The sequence below is a fragment of the Humulus lupulus genome, chromosome 1 (genome assembly GCF_963169125.1).
Source record: "Humulus lupulus chromosome 1, drHumLupu1.1, whole genome shotgun sequence".
Lineage (NCBI taxonomy): Eukaryota > Viridiplantae > Streptophyta > Magnoliopsida > Rosales > Cannabaceae > Humulus > Humulus lupulus.
Genome location: NC_084793.1, coordinates 91,836,146 through 91,855,722, shown reverse-complemented (window position 1 = coordinate 91,855,722; position 19,577 = coordinate 91,836,146). Strand labels below are relative to the sequence as shown.

Genomic DNA, 19,577 nt, shown 5'->3' with positions numbered 1-19,577 from the left:
AAGTCATGGAACATACCATTTACCAAACGCTGGTAGGTAACTCCTGCATTCTTCAATCCAAAGGGCATGACCCTGTAGCAATATAGCCCTATGTCTGTTTGGAAGCTGGTATGTTCTTCATCACGATGATGCATGCTGATCTAGTTATACCCCGAATACGCGTCCATAAAGGACAATGTTTCATGACCAGAAGTTACATCCACCAGCTGGTCTATTCTCGGCAAAGGAAAGTAGTCTTTTGGGCACGCCTTGTTCAGGTCGGTAAAATCTACACAAGTCCTCCATTTTCCATTGGGTTTGGGCACTAACACTGGGTTTGAAACCCAGGCAGGGTAATATGCTTCCATTATAAACCCATTCTCCTTTAGCCACTCTACCTCCTCCTTAAGAGCCTTTGCTCGATCCTTGTCAAGCAATCTCCTCTTCTGTTGCACCGCTGGATAGCTTTCATCCACGTTGAGCACATGGCTGATCACAGTTGGTGAGATACCCACCATATCCTTGTGAGACCAGGCGAAGACATCTTGATTCCTTCGCAAAAAATATATCAGTTGTGCCCTCACTTCTGCCTTCAACTTTTTTCCAATTTTGACCCCTCTGGTCGGGTCATTCTCATCTATTTGGACCTCCTCTAACTCCTCGGACGGTCCCACATTACTTTCATAATCCCCAAAGCGAGGATCAAAGTCCCTTCCCTCGCTTTGGGCAACACCCTATTTGGTCACTTCATCACTGGATGGGTGTTTTTGTTCTCTTAAACCAAGAATGCTTTCTTGGTCAAACTCTTCGAACATCTCTTCCTGATCGATTACAACTGCAAAACTTAGGTCGACATCCATCTCGTCTACCTCCTCTCTCTCGGCACATACAATCATGTTGCTTTCCTTGGCCCCCTTCCTTGCTTTAGCTACCGAGGCATTATAACACTCCCTAGCCTCTCTCTGGTCTCCTCAGACGCAGCCTATGCCTGCACTGGTCGGGAACTTCATGGAAAGGTGCCAGATTGAAACTGCCACATGTAAGTTTGTGAGCAGTGGTCGACCAATAACCCCATTGTAGGCGGATGGGTAGTCAACAATCAAAAACTCGGTCATCACTATCTCATGTTTGGGAGCCTCCCCTGTCGTGACTGGTAACTTGATCGTTCCAGCTGGTGACAATCCTTCTCCAGTGAACCCATAAATGACTTGAGAGCACGGCTTCAAGTCATTGATAGATAGCTTCATCCTCTCAAAGGATGACTTATAAATAATGTTCACGGAACTCCCTGTGTCGACCAGACATCTCTTTACCTTCATATTCACAATTTGGACTGTCACAACAAGAGGGTCATTGTGAGGATATCTCACGTGTCGAGCATCATCTTCAGTGAAAGTGAGGGACTCACTTTCGTATCATGGGCTCTTCGGTGGTCGCTCCTCCACTGCCATAACTTCGGAGGTCGATGCTACATCCAACTCATGACGAAGGGTACGAGCATACCTCTCCCTTGCCTTATTGCTATCTCCAGCAAGATGTGGACCTCCACATATGGTGTCTAGTGTGAAGTCCACGGGCTCAGGTTGTAAAGGTGGAGATCGTTGCCGCTTGAACCCAGGATTGTTGTTACTTCCCTCTCCCTGGGTCTTCTTTGCTCGATACTTCTTCAGTTTACCCGACCGAAGGAGAAACTCTATCTCATCTTTGAGATGATTGCACTCATTCGTGTCATGACCATAGTCTCCATGGAAGCGACAGAACTTGTTCGTATATCTCTTACTCATCTCCTTCTTGATAGGTGGGGGTTTCCGGTAGGGGACCTCTTGATGACTTGCCAAATAGATCTCCGCTCGGCTCGCTGAAAGAGTGGTGTAATTGGTGAACCAGGGTTCATACTTAGTTGGCTTGTCGTTTGATCCCGACTTAGCCTTCTTCTCGTTGTGGCGGTCAGACCTGTTATTCCCACGTTTCTTACCACCATTTTGATCATTTCCACCATTCTTGGGAGGATCGGTCGATCCGCTCGGATTGTTCAGGCCCTTCTCTCCTTTCTCAATCGCACCATCCAACTTCATGTACTTGTCCGCCCGGTCCAGAAATTATTGTAATGTTGAAATTGGATTGCGATGAATGTTGTCCCACAAAGGACTCTGATAGATGATGCCGGAAGAAATTGCCACCATCTTCCCCTCATCTCCAACTGCAGTAGCTCGGTTAGCTTCTCTCATGAACCTTTGTATGTAGTTCTTGAGAGACTCATCCTTTCCTTGCTTAATATCCGCCAAGTGATTGGCGTAAACAGGAGGGGTCCGAGCAGCACTAAACTGCCTGCAAAACTCCTTTCTAAAACTTTCCCAAGAAGTGATGGAGTTAGGCTTAAACTTCCAATACAACTCCTGGGCAGTGTCGGACAATGTGGTGGGGAAGACTCTGCACCGATAGTCATCACTCACCCTGAGCAGCTCCATCTGATCTTCGAATTTCCCCACATGCCTTATTAGGTCTACCTTTTCTGTATAAACTGGCATTACCGGTGCTTTGTATTTCGCTAGTGGTTGGGCTGCTCTAATTCGAGCACAGAAAGGGATGCCACTCCTGTGGTCTACTGGATCAATCGCAGATGGTCGTTTTGAAAGACTCTGAACTGCTGCTGTCAGAGCATCAAGCTGGGCTTGGATGCCTGGGGCCACTGCTTGGGACTCATTTTCAGGACCGCCTAGTCGGGCGCTTCTATCCGGCAGACCATCATCAAGTATTTATACTCGACTGGTAGGTCGGATTGGCTCCTGCCCTTCGACCGGGATGGTCCTTCTTCTATCAGCAATGACGTCCCTTAGATCCTTCTGAGTGGTGTGCTTTCCTAATCGATCGAATACTGTACTCTGAGTTTTCTCGGAAGGTTTGCTAGGTGGAACATGTTATTTGCCACTGCGCTGGTTGGGATGCAGTGGTGGCTTTCCCGTCTGAGCTGGCCAATCTTTTCCTCCTCGATGGTTGTAATTATTCTTCTCCTTTGACTGGTTAGTGTGATGACTGTCAGCTTCATCACGCCCATGCCCATCTTTTAAGTGGGAAGTCTCTTTACCTCGAGGAGCTCTCTTGTGCTCCTGCTCAGGAGGTGTTTTCTTGCTACCTGATTTATGACTTCCTGACCTAGAAGTCTCTGATCGGTGGCTCCTTGAGGGGGTTCTGGAATTCCCCCTTTGAGTTGAGGCAGTGTCCGACCGGACCCCATCTTCCTCACGACCAGGTGGGTTACTACCACCCCTTCTTGGCCCACGAGAATGGGGTTTATCAGTGTTCTTACGACCAGCTTCTATGTTCCTTGCCCCTGGGGTGGCTGCCACTCCAGGTACAGCTTGGGCATTGGCCCGGGTAAACTGCGTAGCTGCCTCCAGAGCGAGTACAGCCTCGCAATGTCGCCTATCGGCCTCCTCTTGTTGTCATCGGATCTCCTCACTCCTGGCATCCATCTCCCGCCTTTGCTGCTCGAATGCGGCATTCTGTCTGGTCATTTCTTCAACGAACGCCTCCTGTCTGGCATTGAATTGTGCCATCTCCTCTTGGAAGGCACTCATGGCTTCATGGAGCTCTTCGACTTCTGGAGTTACGTCCTCGAGTACGACTCTAGGCTCAGTTTCACAGTCTTAAAGGCTAGGACCTTCTGATCTGGCAGGCTCTTTAGAGGAGCCTATTTTCTTGGAGGCCGCATTGGTGTTCTTAGGCGCCATAATACTTCAGGGACCGTTTGTCTTTCTCTTCAAGCTCTCAATGAAAGCACCAAAATGTTGACCGCGTTTTTGGCCAACGACGTGTGAACGTCAAAAACGATAAAACCTTTAAGAGAAAATAAACGACACAGACGATTTTATAGTGGTTCAACCCCAATGTGATGGTAATAGCCTAATCCACTTAGAGTTGTGATTATAGATCTACACTCAAGATCAGATGAACCTGAGTCAACTGAGTTTCTTCAGTGTAGATTACAAGAATACAAGAATTCTCTCAAATACAAGTACTCTCTCTCTCTAGAAAATTCAGATCAAAAGTTCAAAATTCCAAAAGTCCTCTTTATGATGCCATAAGCCTTGTATTTATAGGCTCAGGATCGTACAGATGATATCCCCCATCATCGGGATATTTTATTATTCACATTTTATTTAAATTACAACAATATTCGAAATGTAACAGTACATTATATTCGTGGGATAAATGGGAGATTCCCGTGTATGCCAAGACCAATTCTTGTTGAAGTCGTTTCTTGAGAATCTTGACGTAGTCCTGCTCCATCCAATCGATCCATATCTCATTCAAGCTGGTCGACCACACCTTCACTGGGCAGACACGCACTTGACTGGGCAGCCATGCACTTAGCTGGACAGACATGCACTTGACTGGGCAGACATGCATTTGACTGGTCGGACATGGTCATGACCGATCGGCCAAGGTCATGCCTGGTCGGACAAGGTCATGCATGGGCAGACAAGGTCATGCCTGGGCAGACAAGGTCATTCCTGGGCAGACAAGGTCATGCCTGGGTAGACAAAGACGTGACTAGTCAGACAAGGTCATACCTGGTCGGCAATGACACTTCTCTCGCCAGTCAAAATTCTTCATCGGTTTACCGGGTCACTCCTAAGCCAGGTCACCCAACCATTCCTTGCCATTTTTCATTTCTATTGCCACGTCATCATTTTCAAATTTTGGGGATAACACTCAACAATATTAAAACTCCAAAGACAAAAAAAAATTAGACAAAAAAAAGACTACTTTAGTAACTATAATGCATGAAAGACTGACAAGTACCATGAGTGACTACTGACATCATGATCTGAATGAACTTTGGGTCTCAAATAGGTAAATGAACACATCAATAGATAAAAAAGGAAACTATAATTCAATTACTAAAATTCAATTATTGAAGGATGATAAGACAATTCGCACAAAATAAAAATGGCATAATCATTTAACCAAATTTGTAGCAATAGACAAGACCAAACTGACAAGGGATTTACCAGTGGGTCATTGAGAGTGGAAACGAGTATGAACTTGCAATTGGGGGAAAACTTAGCGAAAGACACATCAAAGACCTTATCGCCAATAAGGTTCTTCAAACAAGCACCAACAACGAAGCCCCAAATCTTTCAAGACCCATCATGACTACCAGACAAGCAAACAATCGCGATTAAAGTGTACGAAGGTAACATGCATAGAGTGAGCCTTAATTAAGTGAAGGCACTTGTTGGTTTTGACGTCCCATATCCTAATCGTGTCGTCGAAGGAGCCAGAGACAATGAGGTTAGACTAGGGGTTGAAGTTAACGCAAAAAACTAGGTCGAAGTGACCACAGAGGGTTTTGACGCATTCACCTATGGCTGAGCGTGCGTCCCAGATGTGGATAGTGGTCATCAAAAGCAGAACAGATGTAGTGGGAGTCGGAGGACCAGGCAAGGTCAGAGATTCCCTTGGAGTGGTCGACGAGGCAGTGGAGGAAGGAGCAGGGGTGTTCATGGTGCGGGTGATGCGATTTTTCTCTAATTTTTTGGACCGCACTGCATATGTGATTTGAACAATTTTTCAAACCGCAACCCGCACCGTATAGACCTCAAACCGCATAAACCGTACCGCAAAAATGCGGTGTGGTGCGGTGCGGTGTGGGCGGTTTATACCTATCGCCAAATAATTTAACAATTAAATATTATAATTAAGAAAGATTCATAATAAATCTCATAACCATAGAGTGTTTAACAAAATAATTAAATGTACAACAAGCTAATAAACTTTAAGCAAAACAATAAAAATATAACATACTAATAACAAATAAAAATGTAATATAAAAGTAAATATCATTTTAATTAAGGAGGAATATATTTATATTGAAGTAGAATATGTGTTAGCATCCTATGAAATATTATATATTTTTTCTAGATATTGTGTATATTATATTATACTATATAAATATTAATGCATTAACTTTAAATGTAGTAAAATTGAAAAAAAAATATATAAAAAAGATAACATATATAATGATGCGGTGCGGTGTGGTTTGAACCGCATTTATAAAATTTAAAACCACAAACCGCACCGCATCGCGCGGTTTGGCAAAAATACAAACCACAACCGCACCGCAAAGGGTTCTAAACCGCAAATTGCGGTGCGGTGTGGTGCAGTGTAGGCGGTTTGTGAGGTGTTGGCGGTTTTATGAACACCTCTAGGAGGGAGAGAGACGAGGATGACCGTATAGTAATGGTCTTGTTGAGGGAGGCAGAAGCCAAGAAGGTGCCATCGTTTGAGAATTTGACACACCAGATGGCCAAGAGGAAGCCATTGATGCTTCTACGGGAAGAAGAAAGAGGTAGAAGAAATGAAATACGTTTCAAAAAAAAAATTTGAAAGCGAGAAAAATCTTGTTTTCAAAATTTCATAAATTTTAATTAAATTTTTAAAAGATAAAAAATTAAAGTGATTTACCGAACGTGTTTGTAGTGTTTGTTTCTAAATTTTTAATTATTTAATAAAAAAAACTATTTATTTATATGTTACCGAACAAACTTTAGCTTTCAAAAATATAATGAACAAATTAATTATGGGACAAATTTGTAAGCAATAACAAAGTACCATCCATAAAGAAAACTAACGTAAAGCGCTAATGAAATTAATTGGTTTTCTCCGTGACTCTTCTATTTTATTTTCTCTATATTCTTGAGAATTTTCCTATTCTTTTAGTTGTAATTTTAATATCGTTGTGTCCTTTCTCTCTTTCAATGGCTAACCAACATAGTGAAGAAATAACCGATTCTCGCCTCTTCCATTATATTTCAAGCTCCTCAAAACAAAAATTAAAATTAAAATTAAAAGATATAGAATTTTTTTAAAATAGACTTCTATACACACTTGATATTCTGTTTAAAATTATTGACACTTTTTTTGGAGGTCATTTTCGCAAGACATCATTAAAAGAATGCCATTTTTATAAGTCATGAAAATAATTTATATATTAGACAATAAGATACAATTGTGTTAAAAGGGCCGATCATGATAATTAGGGATCCTAGAAAAATTAAAGGGATTTTTCATACATAACGTATGATGCAAACAAATTATATAAATACCTTAAGAAATTTTATTTACATATAAACCGTGCCACATCAACACTTACATACCTGAATTCAAATTTATTTCTAACAAAATTTGAATAAATCGGAAAAATCTCGCTTCTCGAATTTTTTGTATATAGGGTTTTCAAAAGTAATTTTTTGGTTACTTATGATACCGATACACTACTATAAATATAGATTTTTTCTGCGCTTTTTTTTTCAACCTTAAATAAAAAGCACTAAGAAAATATTTGAATGGGGAGGCAGAGATTTTTCTCTGCATTTTTTATGAAAAAACCGTAGAGAAAAGCTTCACTACTTTTCTCAGCATTTTTTATAAAAAAATCGTAGAGAAAAGATCCCGACCCTTCACTCTTCTCATTTCCATCATTTCAGTCGCGCGCAATAACGGAAAACTCATCGTCCCCAGCCACGGTAATTACCATCCCTTTTTACGTGTTTTTTTTTAATTTTTTTCCACATTAATGCTTTAAATCATGTATATATTCATAAAAATGATTTATTTTGAAGTTTTATGACAAAAATGAAGAAATTTTGAGTGGGTTTAATGGGGTTTTAATGTATGTTTATAAGTTCATTTTTTTTTTGCAATTTTTGGACGTTTTTTAATGTTTGTGGAGGATTATAAGATATTTTCATACTTCAAAACAAGTATTGATCTCTTAATCTTGACTTTATTTTTTTCTTTTTTAATATTTCAGATTTTAGAATATTAATACCAAATGTATTTGTTTTTCATAATGTTAATATTAATTATGTTAAATAGTTACAATATATTATTTTTACATAATTTTTTATATTGTAATATTATATTTTTTACACATCTTTTTATATTATTTACATAATGAATTTTTTTAAGTTAATTTTTGTTAATTATTTTAGGAACCCAAATTTATTATTAATTTATCACCAATTTTGTAATTATGGTTTAGTAAATTTAGTTTTAGTGGTTTAACTAATTTATAGAAAGTTACTAGTTAATTTAATAAATAATTTTGAATACTCTAAATCATACCAATTACCATATTTATTAATCATTGTTTAAACTTTTATTGTAGGAAATAATTGTTTTAATTTGAAGTGTATGTGATGAAATTGTTGAAGATTAATTTTGAAGGTGAGTAATAATTATTATTTAATGTTTTATTTTTCTTTTTGATATTATACAAACTATTGTTAGAGGAGTTTGAATATATTAAATATTCATCTGTAGAAAAGTAGGTTCTAAGATAAAATTGTGTGCTGCAGAGATAATAGAAGGTTGAGAACATATATGTCTTAGTGAAGTAGGTTCTGCGAACTCTGTGTGCTACGGTAGTTTATGGAAGAAATTATGCATGTTGATTGTTGTGTTTGTTTTTTAATTGAATTTATAGGTAGTAATAATTTGGGATATGCTATAGAAAAAGATGAAACTTTGCCCAATGTTTTTAAAGATTAATATATTGATTGAAATTATGCATGACAATTTTAAGAAAGAAGTATTTAACTTAAAAGTTGTGTTGTTGTGGACTGTTAATGATTTCCCAGCATATGGTAATATGTTAGGGCTAAGAACAAAAGGTTACCAAGGATGGCCAATATGTTGCACTAACACATGGGCTCGTCGTCTCCCAAATGGGCACAAAATGTGGATTTTATGTATTAGGATACATCTATGATATTGTAAATGCACCAAATCCGGCAAGTGTTAACAAGAAGAAAGTATATTATACTTTATATTTTTTTGTTTAAGAAAAACTATATATATAATACTTAATCATCTAATGTATATTTACTTGTCAATTTGTAGTGGTTTGACAAAAATGTATTCAGTGTCAAGGACGGCCTACTCCTATTACAAACCGAGTGGTTTGCTAAATTGATGTCATTTATTTATGAAATCTAATTTTTCTTATGTATGTATATTGAACTACTTATGTATATATATATATATATATATATATAAATGGTATCTTTTTAATTAATAATGATATGTGAATATTTTTCTTAATTTTAATTTATACATTATGTTTATTTAGATAATAATTTATAAAATTATGTATATAAAAATATGTTATATGTTATATTATTATATAAAATATGGTATTTTATATTAATAAATTTAAATATAATTTTGTATTGAATATAGTATTATTAATATAATTTTATTGGTATTAAAAAAATTAATCCGAAATCAAATTATAGATGAAAAGAAAACAAAAATAATTATATATTAAAAAAACCTTTTTACTACGCTTTTTTTTTTTTGAAAAAAAACGCTGTGAAAAGTATAACTTTTCTCTATGGTCGAATACACTGCAGTTCCAATTACTCCAAAAAATCGCAGTGTATTAAGGGAAAAAAACCGCGGAGAAAGTCATATTTTGTAGTAGTGATAAGATACTGATTGGTTAATTTTTAATAAAAAAGCTTCATTTGTAGACCATATTATTTCATATATATTTTGCTAACCTCGAAAACTTATTTATAAATATCTTAAGATACTGATGAGTTATATTATGGTATGTTATTCTTTAAGATACATTTTAGTAACATTCAAACCTATTTTAGAAACTAATGACTTGACATACAACATAACAAGTTATCATATAGCTTATTAGTAAAATTTACTTTGGTATACTACATTGTAACTTTAAAATGAAACTTGTAATAGACTTTTTTGTGTCACTCATGTAATTTTCGTGTGAGTAGTAGTTATTTTGTATTAATCAAACAAAAAATAACTTAGAAATTAATTTCAAATTATAATAAAAAATACAAATTTTGATCTCTTAAAATTTATTTTTGTTTAACTAAATTAAAAATTAACTACAAACTTAGTTTTGAAACACAATACAAAAATGACTCATTCCTATTATTTTGAAACCTTTCAGTATTTTATTAATAAAGCGAAAAAGGAAACTTAGAAGTTACACTTAAATGATAACAGAATATATATATATATATATATATTTATATTTTGGTAACTTTTAAAGTTGGGTTTTACTTAATTAAAATGAAAAAAAAAAAGTACAAAGTTCATTTTCAAATACATTACAAAACAAACTCATTCCAAATTATTATCTCCTTGGCAAGAAATCTAAAAAAATTAAAAAATATATAAAAATTAAAGTATACTTTTCACTCATGTAATATATAAATGAATAATAGTGGTGACTTATTAGTGTAATTACTTTTTAATATTGACTACTTTTTCGATAACTAAATTTTAAAGTAACAAAAACACTTTTTTTTTTGTTTGCCAAAATAAAGAGTAACCAAATATTAGTAGAATTTATGCACTTATATATATACATATATATATATATATATATATATATACAGGACAATTTTCATGTAGGGGCTTCACTTTAAGTCCTATCGGTAGGGCTCTCAGTGTTTCTCGACCCGTGAACAGTTTTCGACGCGAATTTTTTTTATGACCGTATATATTGTAGCTATTTAGAGTATCCTGAAAAGTTTCAGAAAATTCCGAATAGTTTACAGTACCGAAAACTAGGTTCAAACATGTTGATTTCGACGCGCATAAAAAAAATTAGTCACGCGTGCAATAACATGTTTGAACCAAGTTTTCGGTACTGTAAACTATTCGGAATTTTCTGAAAATCGCACCGATGCTCTAAATAGCTACAATATACACGGTCATAAAAAAAAAAGTCGCACCGAAAACTGTTCACTGGTCGAGAAACACTGAGAGTCCTACGGTAGGGCTCTTTTTGAAGGCCCTACCAAAGAAATTTCATATATATATATATATATTTATATATATCTTCTATATAATAAGTGTGTAGATAATGAAAATTCTTGGTTTTAACGGTTTTTTATTGTTTAGTGCTAACTTTAACGGAATATTCTTATATTTAACGGTAGTTTGTAAACACTTAAACTTAAATAAAATAAAATAAATAATTAAAAAAATTAAAATAGGATATTTTTTAGATATTTTAGAGATATTTTACAATGATAATTATTTAAAAATAATAAATAATTAAATAAATTAAAATAGGATATTGTTTAGATATTTCACAATGATAATTATTTAAAAATTATAAAACCATATGTTTTATAACTCAAATAAAATTTAATTAAACTTAAACTTAAACTCACTTATTAGAATAGTATCATATTAAACATATAATATAATCTAATGTCAATTAGCAACAAATTTCTTTTTAAAAAAAACTAGCGAGAAACTTAAATTTAAAATCCACATATAATATTTAATATTACATTAAATATATAATATATAATCTCTTGTTGTCACTCCCAAATTCAAAAACTAGAACAAACATAAACTTGAACAAAAATAAATAAATGATTTAATTAAAATAAGATATTTATTTAAATTTATATGACATTAATATAAGTTTAATAAAAATAATTAATAAATTCTATAAATAAAACTAAGCAAACGTGCATATTGCACGTTGCTTATATCTAATATATATATATGGAATACTTCTCAATAGTTACTACCCATAGATGAGTACTAACAAGTATGATGATGTGGCAACATAATGACTTCGTATAGCAAGTCACCAACAGGTAAAAAAAAATTCTACATTAATTTCAAATTTTCATATATAATGCTTAAATAAGATTTTTTATTTTTATTTTTTAATTTAATAAATATGTCATCGACATGTAATCATGTAACATTTCCAAAAAAATTTAAAAATCAATTTTTTTTAGAAATATTAATTAACAACTATAAATATGGATCATTGATCTTAATCTAATGGTTAATATTAAAATAATCATCCATGGATAGTAACCATTAAAAGTTCCCCCATAAATATATATATATATATATATATATTGAAACGCTCTACTAACCCAAAGCCGTTACCTTATGTGCTTAAAATTGTGCTTAACCCGTTAAGGGAATTGTTTAGACTCAAAAGTTTAATTTAAGTAACACAAAGGTCCAAGTAGTAAAAATTTTGGATAAAAAGATTTAAATTTTCATATAGACTTTAAAAGAGTTTACATGGGATCCCCAAAAACTTGATTAAAAACATAATTACAATTACAGTTTTACAAATAGTTGACCTAAGCGACAAAATTCGGACTTTTACACTTAGTCCCTCAATATATATCTCGATCATAGTGGCTGAGCAGACCAAACATGTATGCGCCGTTCCCAAGCCCTCCAACTCATGACTTATCAACATTCACTTGCCCTTACCTACACCATTAAGCACCCGTGAGAGAAAACCCCAGATGGCATAACGAATATCCAAATTAATAATCATGAGTAATAAACAACATGCTTCTCAGATAGTAAATGCATTCATTCCAATCATTTAAATTGTAAACACAATTCACAGTTTACAAGTATATTTACTCCAATCATATAAATCGTAAACACAATTCACCATTTACAAGTATATTTACCCCAATCATATAAATCGTAAACACAATTCACCATTTACAAGTATATTTACCCCAATCATATAAATCATTTACATTGCCCAGGGAAAACAACCTTGTTGAGCGAGTGGGGACTGCACCCTCAAAATGAACTCGCTTTCATAGCCTGCATTACACACCCTTTCAGAGCTTGCGTTACACATGCTTGCCGACGACCTGTGTTACACATGCTTGTCGACTGGTCCCACATCCAATATGATGGCTGAATATAGATTATACCAATCATTCACAGATAATTCAATGCAACTATGCATAGCAACCAATCATCCCTATGTGCATATGTCAGTTTTCTTACCACGACTCCTGTGCAAGAAAAGATTCGACCCCGAGCACGATTTCTTTCCCGAGCCTTGCGATACTCCTAGTCACAACATAAACAATAACCACAATATGAACTTATCTCAAAAACAAATTCCATGACTAATCCCTAGCTCTCGAGGCTTCAAATTCCACCAATCCAGGTGATGGAACCGTCCCCTGAGCCCCCCAAATGAAGTGGTACTAGCGCAAGGGTGCCACCCCCTAAAGTTGTTGCGCCCATAAGAAACAAAGACACCCAAAATTCCCATGCTTCAGCGCAGGTGTCACAACCCGAGCCCTAGGCTGTGGCAAATTTGTAATATCCATAACTTGGGTGGTACCTTTGACCCTTGTTGGAAAATAGTCTTTATAAATAATCCTTTAATTTATATTAAATAGTACTATAATTATAAGTCAAAATAATGGATTAACTCCTATAATTATATATAAAAATATTAGTGATAAAAGCATGATCATTTATCATTATACATAGAACAATAATATCCCCACAATTATGTAGTCACCAAGTAGTTAAATTAAATAAGTCATAAACACGAAAAATAATACTTAGCATCCACCATTCCTCATTCCTAACTATTACATAGCTAATTCAGATATACTGATCATTAGGTTCCAAATCAAATACATATATAATGTTCAAAAGATAAGACAATGACACTAAATAGAACTAGGCTAAACGCATTGGCTCCATCAATAATTCACATTATCCACATTCGCGTCACTAGGCTCTTAGAATGGGAGAGATATAGGGGTGAGCTTATAAAGCCCAACAGGAAAGCAACTAATAACATAGGACCCAAAAGTTTAATACAACCCCTGCATGGTTAGCTTTGAAAACAAAACATACATCATCATGTATAAACCAAAATAGAGAGAAACAACAAATAATCATAAAGAGCATAGCTACAAGTGCACATCACACTGTCCACTAGATCCCTAGTTCCCATTACCCATAATAGAAAAACCGACATCCTAAACCAGGTAGCCGGACCTGATAAACACCACAAGGGGGAGGCTCAAAACACTTCCTGTATATAGATGCTAGGTCTTTACACCTATAGGTGAGTGCACACCTGATCTACCTATGATGACACAGAGACTAGGTCGTGAAACAACAACATGCACAAATCATGATCACTATGGCTCTCATCAGTATAACCAAATGCAGGTAAACATGAAAAGAAAGAAACATATTCCCTTTATATTTTAGAAAATTGGGCAGCATAACAGCTGCATTTGAATAAAACTCAAAAATCATAACCTGCATAAATAAGTGAACAAAAATATATTTGGCACTCAGTGCCCTCAGAACAGATCAGAAATACATGCAGATTAAGTTTTCAATTTTTCAAACATTTTATAAATATCAAAATTGGAATATGTTTAATGCAATTCAATACGAGTAAAATAAGTCCAATATTCAAGTTCAGTCCCTACCTACTTAGAATTTTCAATCCGAGCCCAAACTGACGCTCCTAAGCTTAACGATGATCCTAGAGTGATTTAGTCCAATTTTAATATCACGATTTTCCTACGTGCACCAAATGAGCAAATGATTATCATCATTTCATTCCTTATTCAAAATCGTCTCCAACGACATATAATATGACCATATTTAAAATTTCAAGTTTCGAAACCTCACTCAAGCGGTGCACAGTAGCAGTTGGTGGCAGCAGTGAGCGGTGTATTGGAAACGTCGACGAAAGTAATCGTGGCATATATCAAAATGACCACATTGGCGGGTAGATCACATTCATGTGAACCATCAGTCAAAAAAGTGCTAAAACTTGCCAGAATGTCGCCGGAAAGTGGCGGAGATACCTAAAATCTCACCGGAGAAAAACGGCGAGTTGACCGGAATGGCTTAGTGGGTTTTGTTCCTCTCTCCACGCTGGTTCCAAAGGTACCAACCACTCGTCGAGGGGTGGTCGGAGTTGGCCGGAAAACATAGTCAAAGTTGACGGACCAAAATTTTGACTCACTATTCCGAACAATTGACGGCGAGTTAGGCAGCGCTGCTTGGTGATTGAGGTCGCCTGTAACGACCCAAAATTGCTAACAAGGCTTAGGGCCTTGATTAGCATGCCGAGATGGCATAATTGATTTATATATATATTTAAATGGTTAAATGCATGATTATGTGGCATGCATGAGTAGTATGACTATATGGATATATTATATGCAGGTTTATGAGTATTAGATATGCATGTGGGCTCTTTATAGCTTATAAGGGCATATTTGTAATTTTGGCTCGTTGAGGGCATAAATGTAATTATATGTGATAAATTTTTGAGACAACATTATTATGTGGATATATTTGCAGTATATGGCTCGAGACGGTCCAAGTGAGCAGATTAACGAAATAGTCACAGCGGAGTTTAATACCCGGCTCGGGGGGAGGCTAGGGGTATTTTTGGGAGTTTAGAGAATGTTTTGGTATTTATTTGATATTGAATAAGTAATTGGTAATTAGTTAGACATGACAGGGTTAAGTGGTAAATAGTAGGAACACTTGAGGGATTAGCGGGATGAAATGATCAAATTACCCCGAAAGCAATTAAATGGCTAGTATTACAAGGGAGGGCATTTTGGTCATTGTGTGGATTAGAGGTCAGATTAGCTAGGCTCTTAGGGTACTTAGAACTCACTGAACTTACTAGGAAGGCTCCAGACTCTCTCTCTCCCCCTCTTCTCATATACGATTTCTTCTTCTCCTCTCTTGAGTTTGAAGGGTTCTTGATGAACTAAAGGACTAAGCTAAGGAAAACCAGCTGAGACCTAGGCTGATTCTTGGCTGGGAAGTCTTGAGGAAATTGAAGCATTCATCCAGGAGGTTCAGCTGGGACGTTAGGAGAATTAAGCTCAAGAATTGAAGGTTATGACTGAGGGTTTAGCAACTAATTGAGGTAAGCTCTAATCATTGAACTTGTTGAAGGATTTGATTGTTAGGGAAGAGTTAAACAGGTTTTGAGGGATGAATTTCTGCTGACTTGGGGCAATATTTTCAGTATAATTGTTAGGAATTGTGTGTTTAAAGTATGTGATTTAAGCCTTGAGTTCATAGCTGAGTTTAGTCTGGATTGGGAGATTAGTTAAGGTAAAGTTTTTGGGGAAAATTGGCAGGGAGAAGCATGTGAAAAACCCATAATTTCTGGGCTCGAAGGGGCACGCCACGACCCACTAAGCCAAGTCGCAGCCCTGGAATGCTCTCTGAGATGGGGGTGCGCCACGACCCACTAAGCCAAGTCGTGGCCCGCCTCCCCTTTGGCTTGGGGTTCTCCTCTCTGAATTGGGGGCAAGTCTCAACCCATTAGGGCAGGTCGCGACCTACCTAGGGATTTTATCCTTAGAGTGGTTTCAAGAATTGGTAAAGCTTGGGGGTTCGAACCTAGGCGCTCAGGACAATTTCTACTACCCAGTTTAGAAGAAATTGGGGTCCCAGAGGCTAGTTTTCATCTCCTAAGTTTTTAATTGAATTCGTAGTTGATGATTATCCTTTGGCCACTGTGACTAGGTTTTATCTCCAAGGCTCGGGATTGAGGAACGTGCTCTGGACCATCTCATTTTCTCCGTTCCGAATTCAAGGTAAGAAAACTGCACCCTTGTGTGGCTGTGGTGGGACTAAAGTTCCCTGTATTTGAATACATATGTTTTATGACTGTGATAATGCCACATGCGCATGAAATAAACGGCCTAAGAGAGTCAGGGATGATAATTTGCAACTGTTGCTTTTTATTGGGATTGCTGCCTATAATCTATTGTCAGTAGAATATGGTAAATTATATCTGATGTCTTTGTATTGTTGCTTAGTTATGCTCGTTGTTTTGAATTTTCTTGTTGGGCTTTGGCTCACGGGTGCTACGTGGTGCAGGTAAGGGGTTGATTGTTGGACCAGCCATGAGTTAGAGAGCTTCAGGAGTGGTGTGTACATATGCGGCCTGCTCGATCGCCACGATCGGGGTAGCTTGGGAGGAACTAGGGTTAAACCCTGTTTTTGCTGCTTCGGATGGCTAAATTGTATTTGTTTGTCTTTTATTAATTTGTAAACTGATTTTTGGGATCCCGTGTACGAACATAATATTTTAATGAAAAATAACTATTTTTTACTAAATCTTTTATTACTTAACCTTGACTTATTTTTTATTGCACATTTAAAGTTCAAACGACTTGCTTAATAGGTTAAACACTATTTTAAACACACAGTGCAACGGTCTTGGTTATCCAAGACGTTACATCGCTGGAGCAAGGCAAATCCAATGAGCCGCCGCGTGTCAAAAATGGTGGTTGCCAGAGGTTGGGTCTTTGTGGTGGTGGTGGTGTCATGGAGAGAAGAGAGAAAGAAGAGAAGAGAAAGAGAAAGGGAAGAGAGAGAGAACATCCGGGGAAAGAGAAAGAAAAAGAAAAAAAAAAAGAGAAGAAAGAGTCATTTGACTCTTTTCACTTAAAGGGGGTCCCACCCATTAAAAAAATATTATTTAAATTAAATATTTTTTTTTTAGTCTTTACAGCAGGGATGCCCACCTCTGGCGCAAGGGCGCTCACAATGCAGGGGCGCCCATCCCAGAATTTTGGGTTTCTTTTTCTGTGATTTTTCTGACCCAAAACCGCCTCTAACCAACCTAAGACCACTGAAACTCATCAATTCGAGTTTCCAACCAGATTTTAATGAAATCTTGACCCAAATATAAGTTACCCAAGTTCCAAAGAACACATAAACAGCATCAGAACACTCAAAAACCCATAAATGCCAAGAATCACAATCTTGAGTTTTTCAAACTTAAACTTTCCTCCAATTTGAATTTTAACATTTAATCACCATTCCCATCCGCAATTAAACCTTCCCAACAGTTATAAATAGATTCCTAACACCGGAACATTAACTTAACCTCAAAACCAAACCCATGGGAATTTTGGTCATTTTTCCTAAATTCCTACTAAACCTCAAATTTCACCACTAATTCCAAATTAAATTCACTAATCCCAATTGTTCTCCTAATTAATTCTATTTACCAATAAATTCCAGTAGTTTTGTCAAATTACCAAAATACCCCTAGACTCACCCCGAGCAGGGTATTTATCCCCATTGTGACTTTTCCGCTAAGTTGCTCAAAAGGTTCGACTCTTGCTGAATATCTCAAATATATCCACATAATAATGTGGTGTCAAGCATATAGCATATAAAATTACAATTATACCCTAACGGGTCAAAGTTACGAAAATGCACATTCTTAACAAAAGTAGGAATTTAAGCACATTTAATACATGCATAGGCAGTCATACCATAATATAACTCATATTATTCACATAATCACATATATATATACTCAATTAAAATCACGTAATTCCAATTATTCCCTTCCGATACACTAACCAATGTACTAAACCTTTATATTACTGGAATTTCATTTCTTTAAGTTTCTTTAGTAATATTAAAACTCTCATAAGACATAAAACAAATGTGAATACTCAAAGTTTTGTCTAGGATCCAAGTATTCATATATATATATATACAGGATATTGGTGGCAAAAATACCCAATCTTTTAAAAAAAAAACTTATGAACTAGTACCCATTCATTTTTTTTTGTGGGAAAAATACTCAATATCTAGTTTCGCTTGTCTCAGTTGGTACCCAGTCGATTAGCTCTGTTATGTGGTTACTCACTAGACACTTGACATCTCGTAATTGGTCAATATCATAATATTAACTATCATTTAGATTTGATTGTTCTTCCAAACATAAACCCAAAATTATTCTAAAAAGTTCAAACTATTTCCTCAAGATTATTCCACAAATCCATAAGTGATATTCTCTCCAAAATTTTCACTACAAGTTTCAAAAACAGTCAAAAAAATAAAGTAAGAAGAAGAGGGGAAGAAGAAGTTGAAGATATGATGAGATCCCATCCTAGTCTCGTCGTCTCTCTTTAATCCGCTGCACATCATCGGAAAGGATGAATACCCAGAATCGAAGACTCCAACCCACCCGTTGGATCTCAAGAAATCGTCGACCCCATCAGATCTCCCTGCCAAACCTCACCTGCAAAAGACAAAACAAAGAAGAAGAAGAAGAAGAAGAGATGGAGGAAGACCTATAGTTACCCTTCCCCATTGCCATTGGATTTGAAACCAAACTACCATCCCTATTGCATCTTCTCATATCTAAAGAAGGCAGAAATAATCATTGAAGTTTTTTTTATTTCGTTTTTTTTTTTAAATTATTTCATTTTTAAACTAACGTTTTGGTTTTGGATATTTAGTTGTTAAGATTTTGTTTAATTTGTATTTATTATTTTTATTTAGTTATTGTATTTTATTTTAATTTTTAATTTTTTTTTACTATATAAGTGATTTTTCTATTTTAAATTTAAATTTTAAAAAATGTTATGATACGACCCAATTGTGAGATGACACAGTTTAGTGAGTCATCTCTTAATGGACCTAATGGACTAGGTACCAACAGAGACTAACAAAACTGGACATTGGGTACAATTCCCACAAAAAATAAAAGAATGGGTACTAATTCACAATTTTTTTTTAAAATTGGGTACTTATGCCGCCAATATCCCTATATATGTATATGGATATTGTCTCATGTACGGGATAACCCAGTTAATAAAGTATTGTTGTTGGATCAAATCTATTGGATGGGTTTAGTTTAGTTTTTTTTTTTAAACAAGGTTTTGACAATTAGAAGCTTTTGCAGTAGGGGTAAACAGTACTTC

At 35.8% G+C, this 19,577-nt stretch overlaps 1 pseudogene; it reads right to left on the bottom strand.

Annotated features, from left to right (window-relative positions):
• Nucleotides 1-4,883: 4,883 nt before the first annotated feature.
• LOC133818264 (COMPASS-like H3K4 histone methylase component WDR5B) lies at nt 4,884-19,012 on the bottom strand (annotated as a pseudogene).
• Nucleotides 19,013-19,577: the final 565 nt, after the last annotated feature.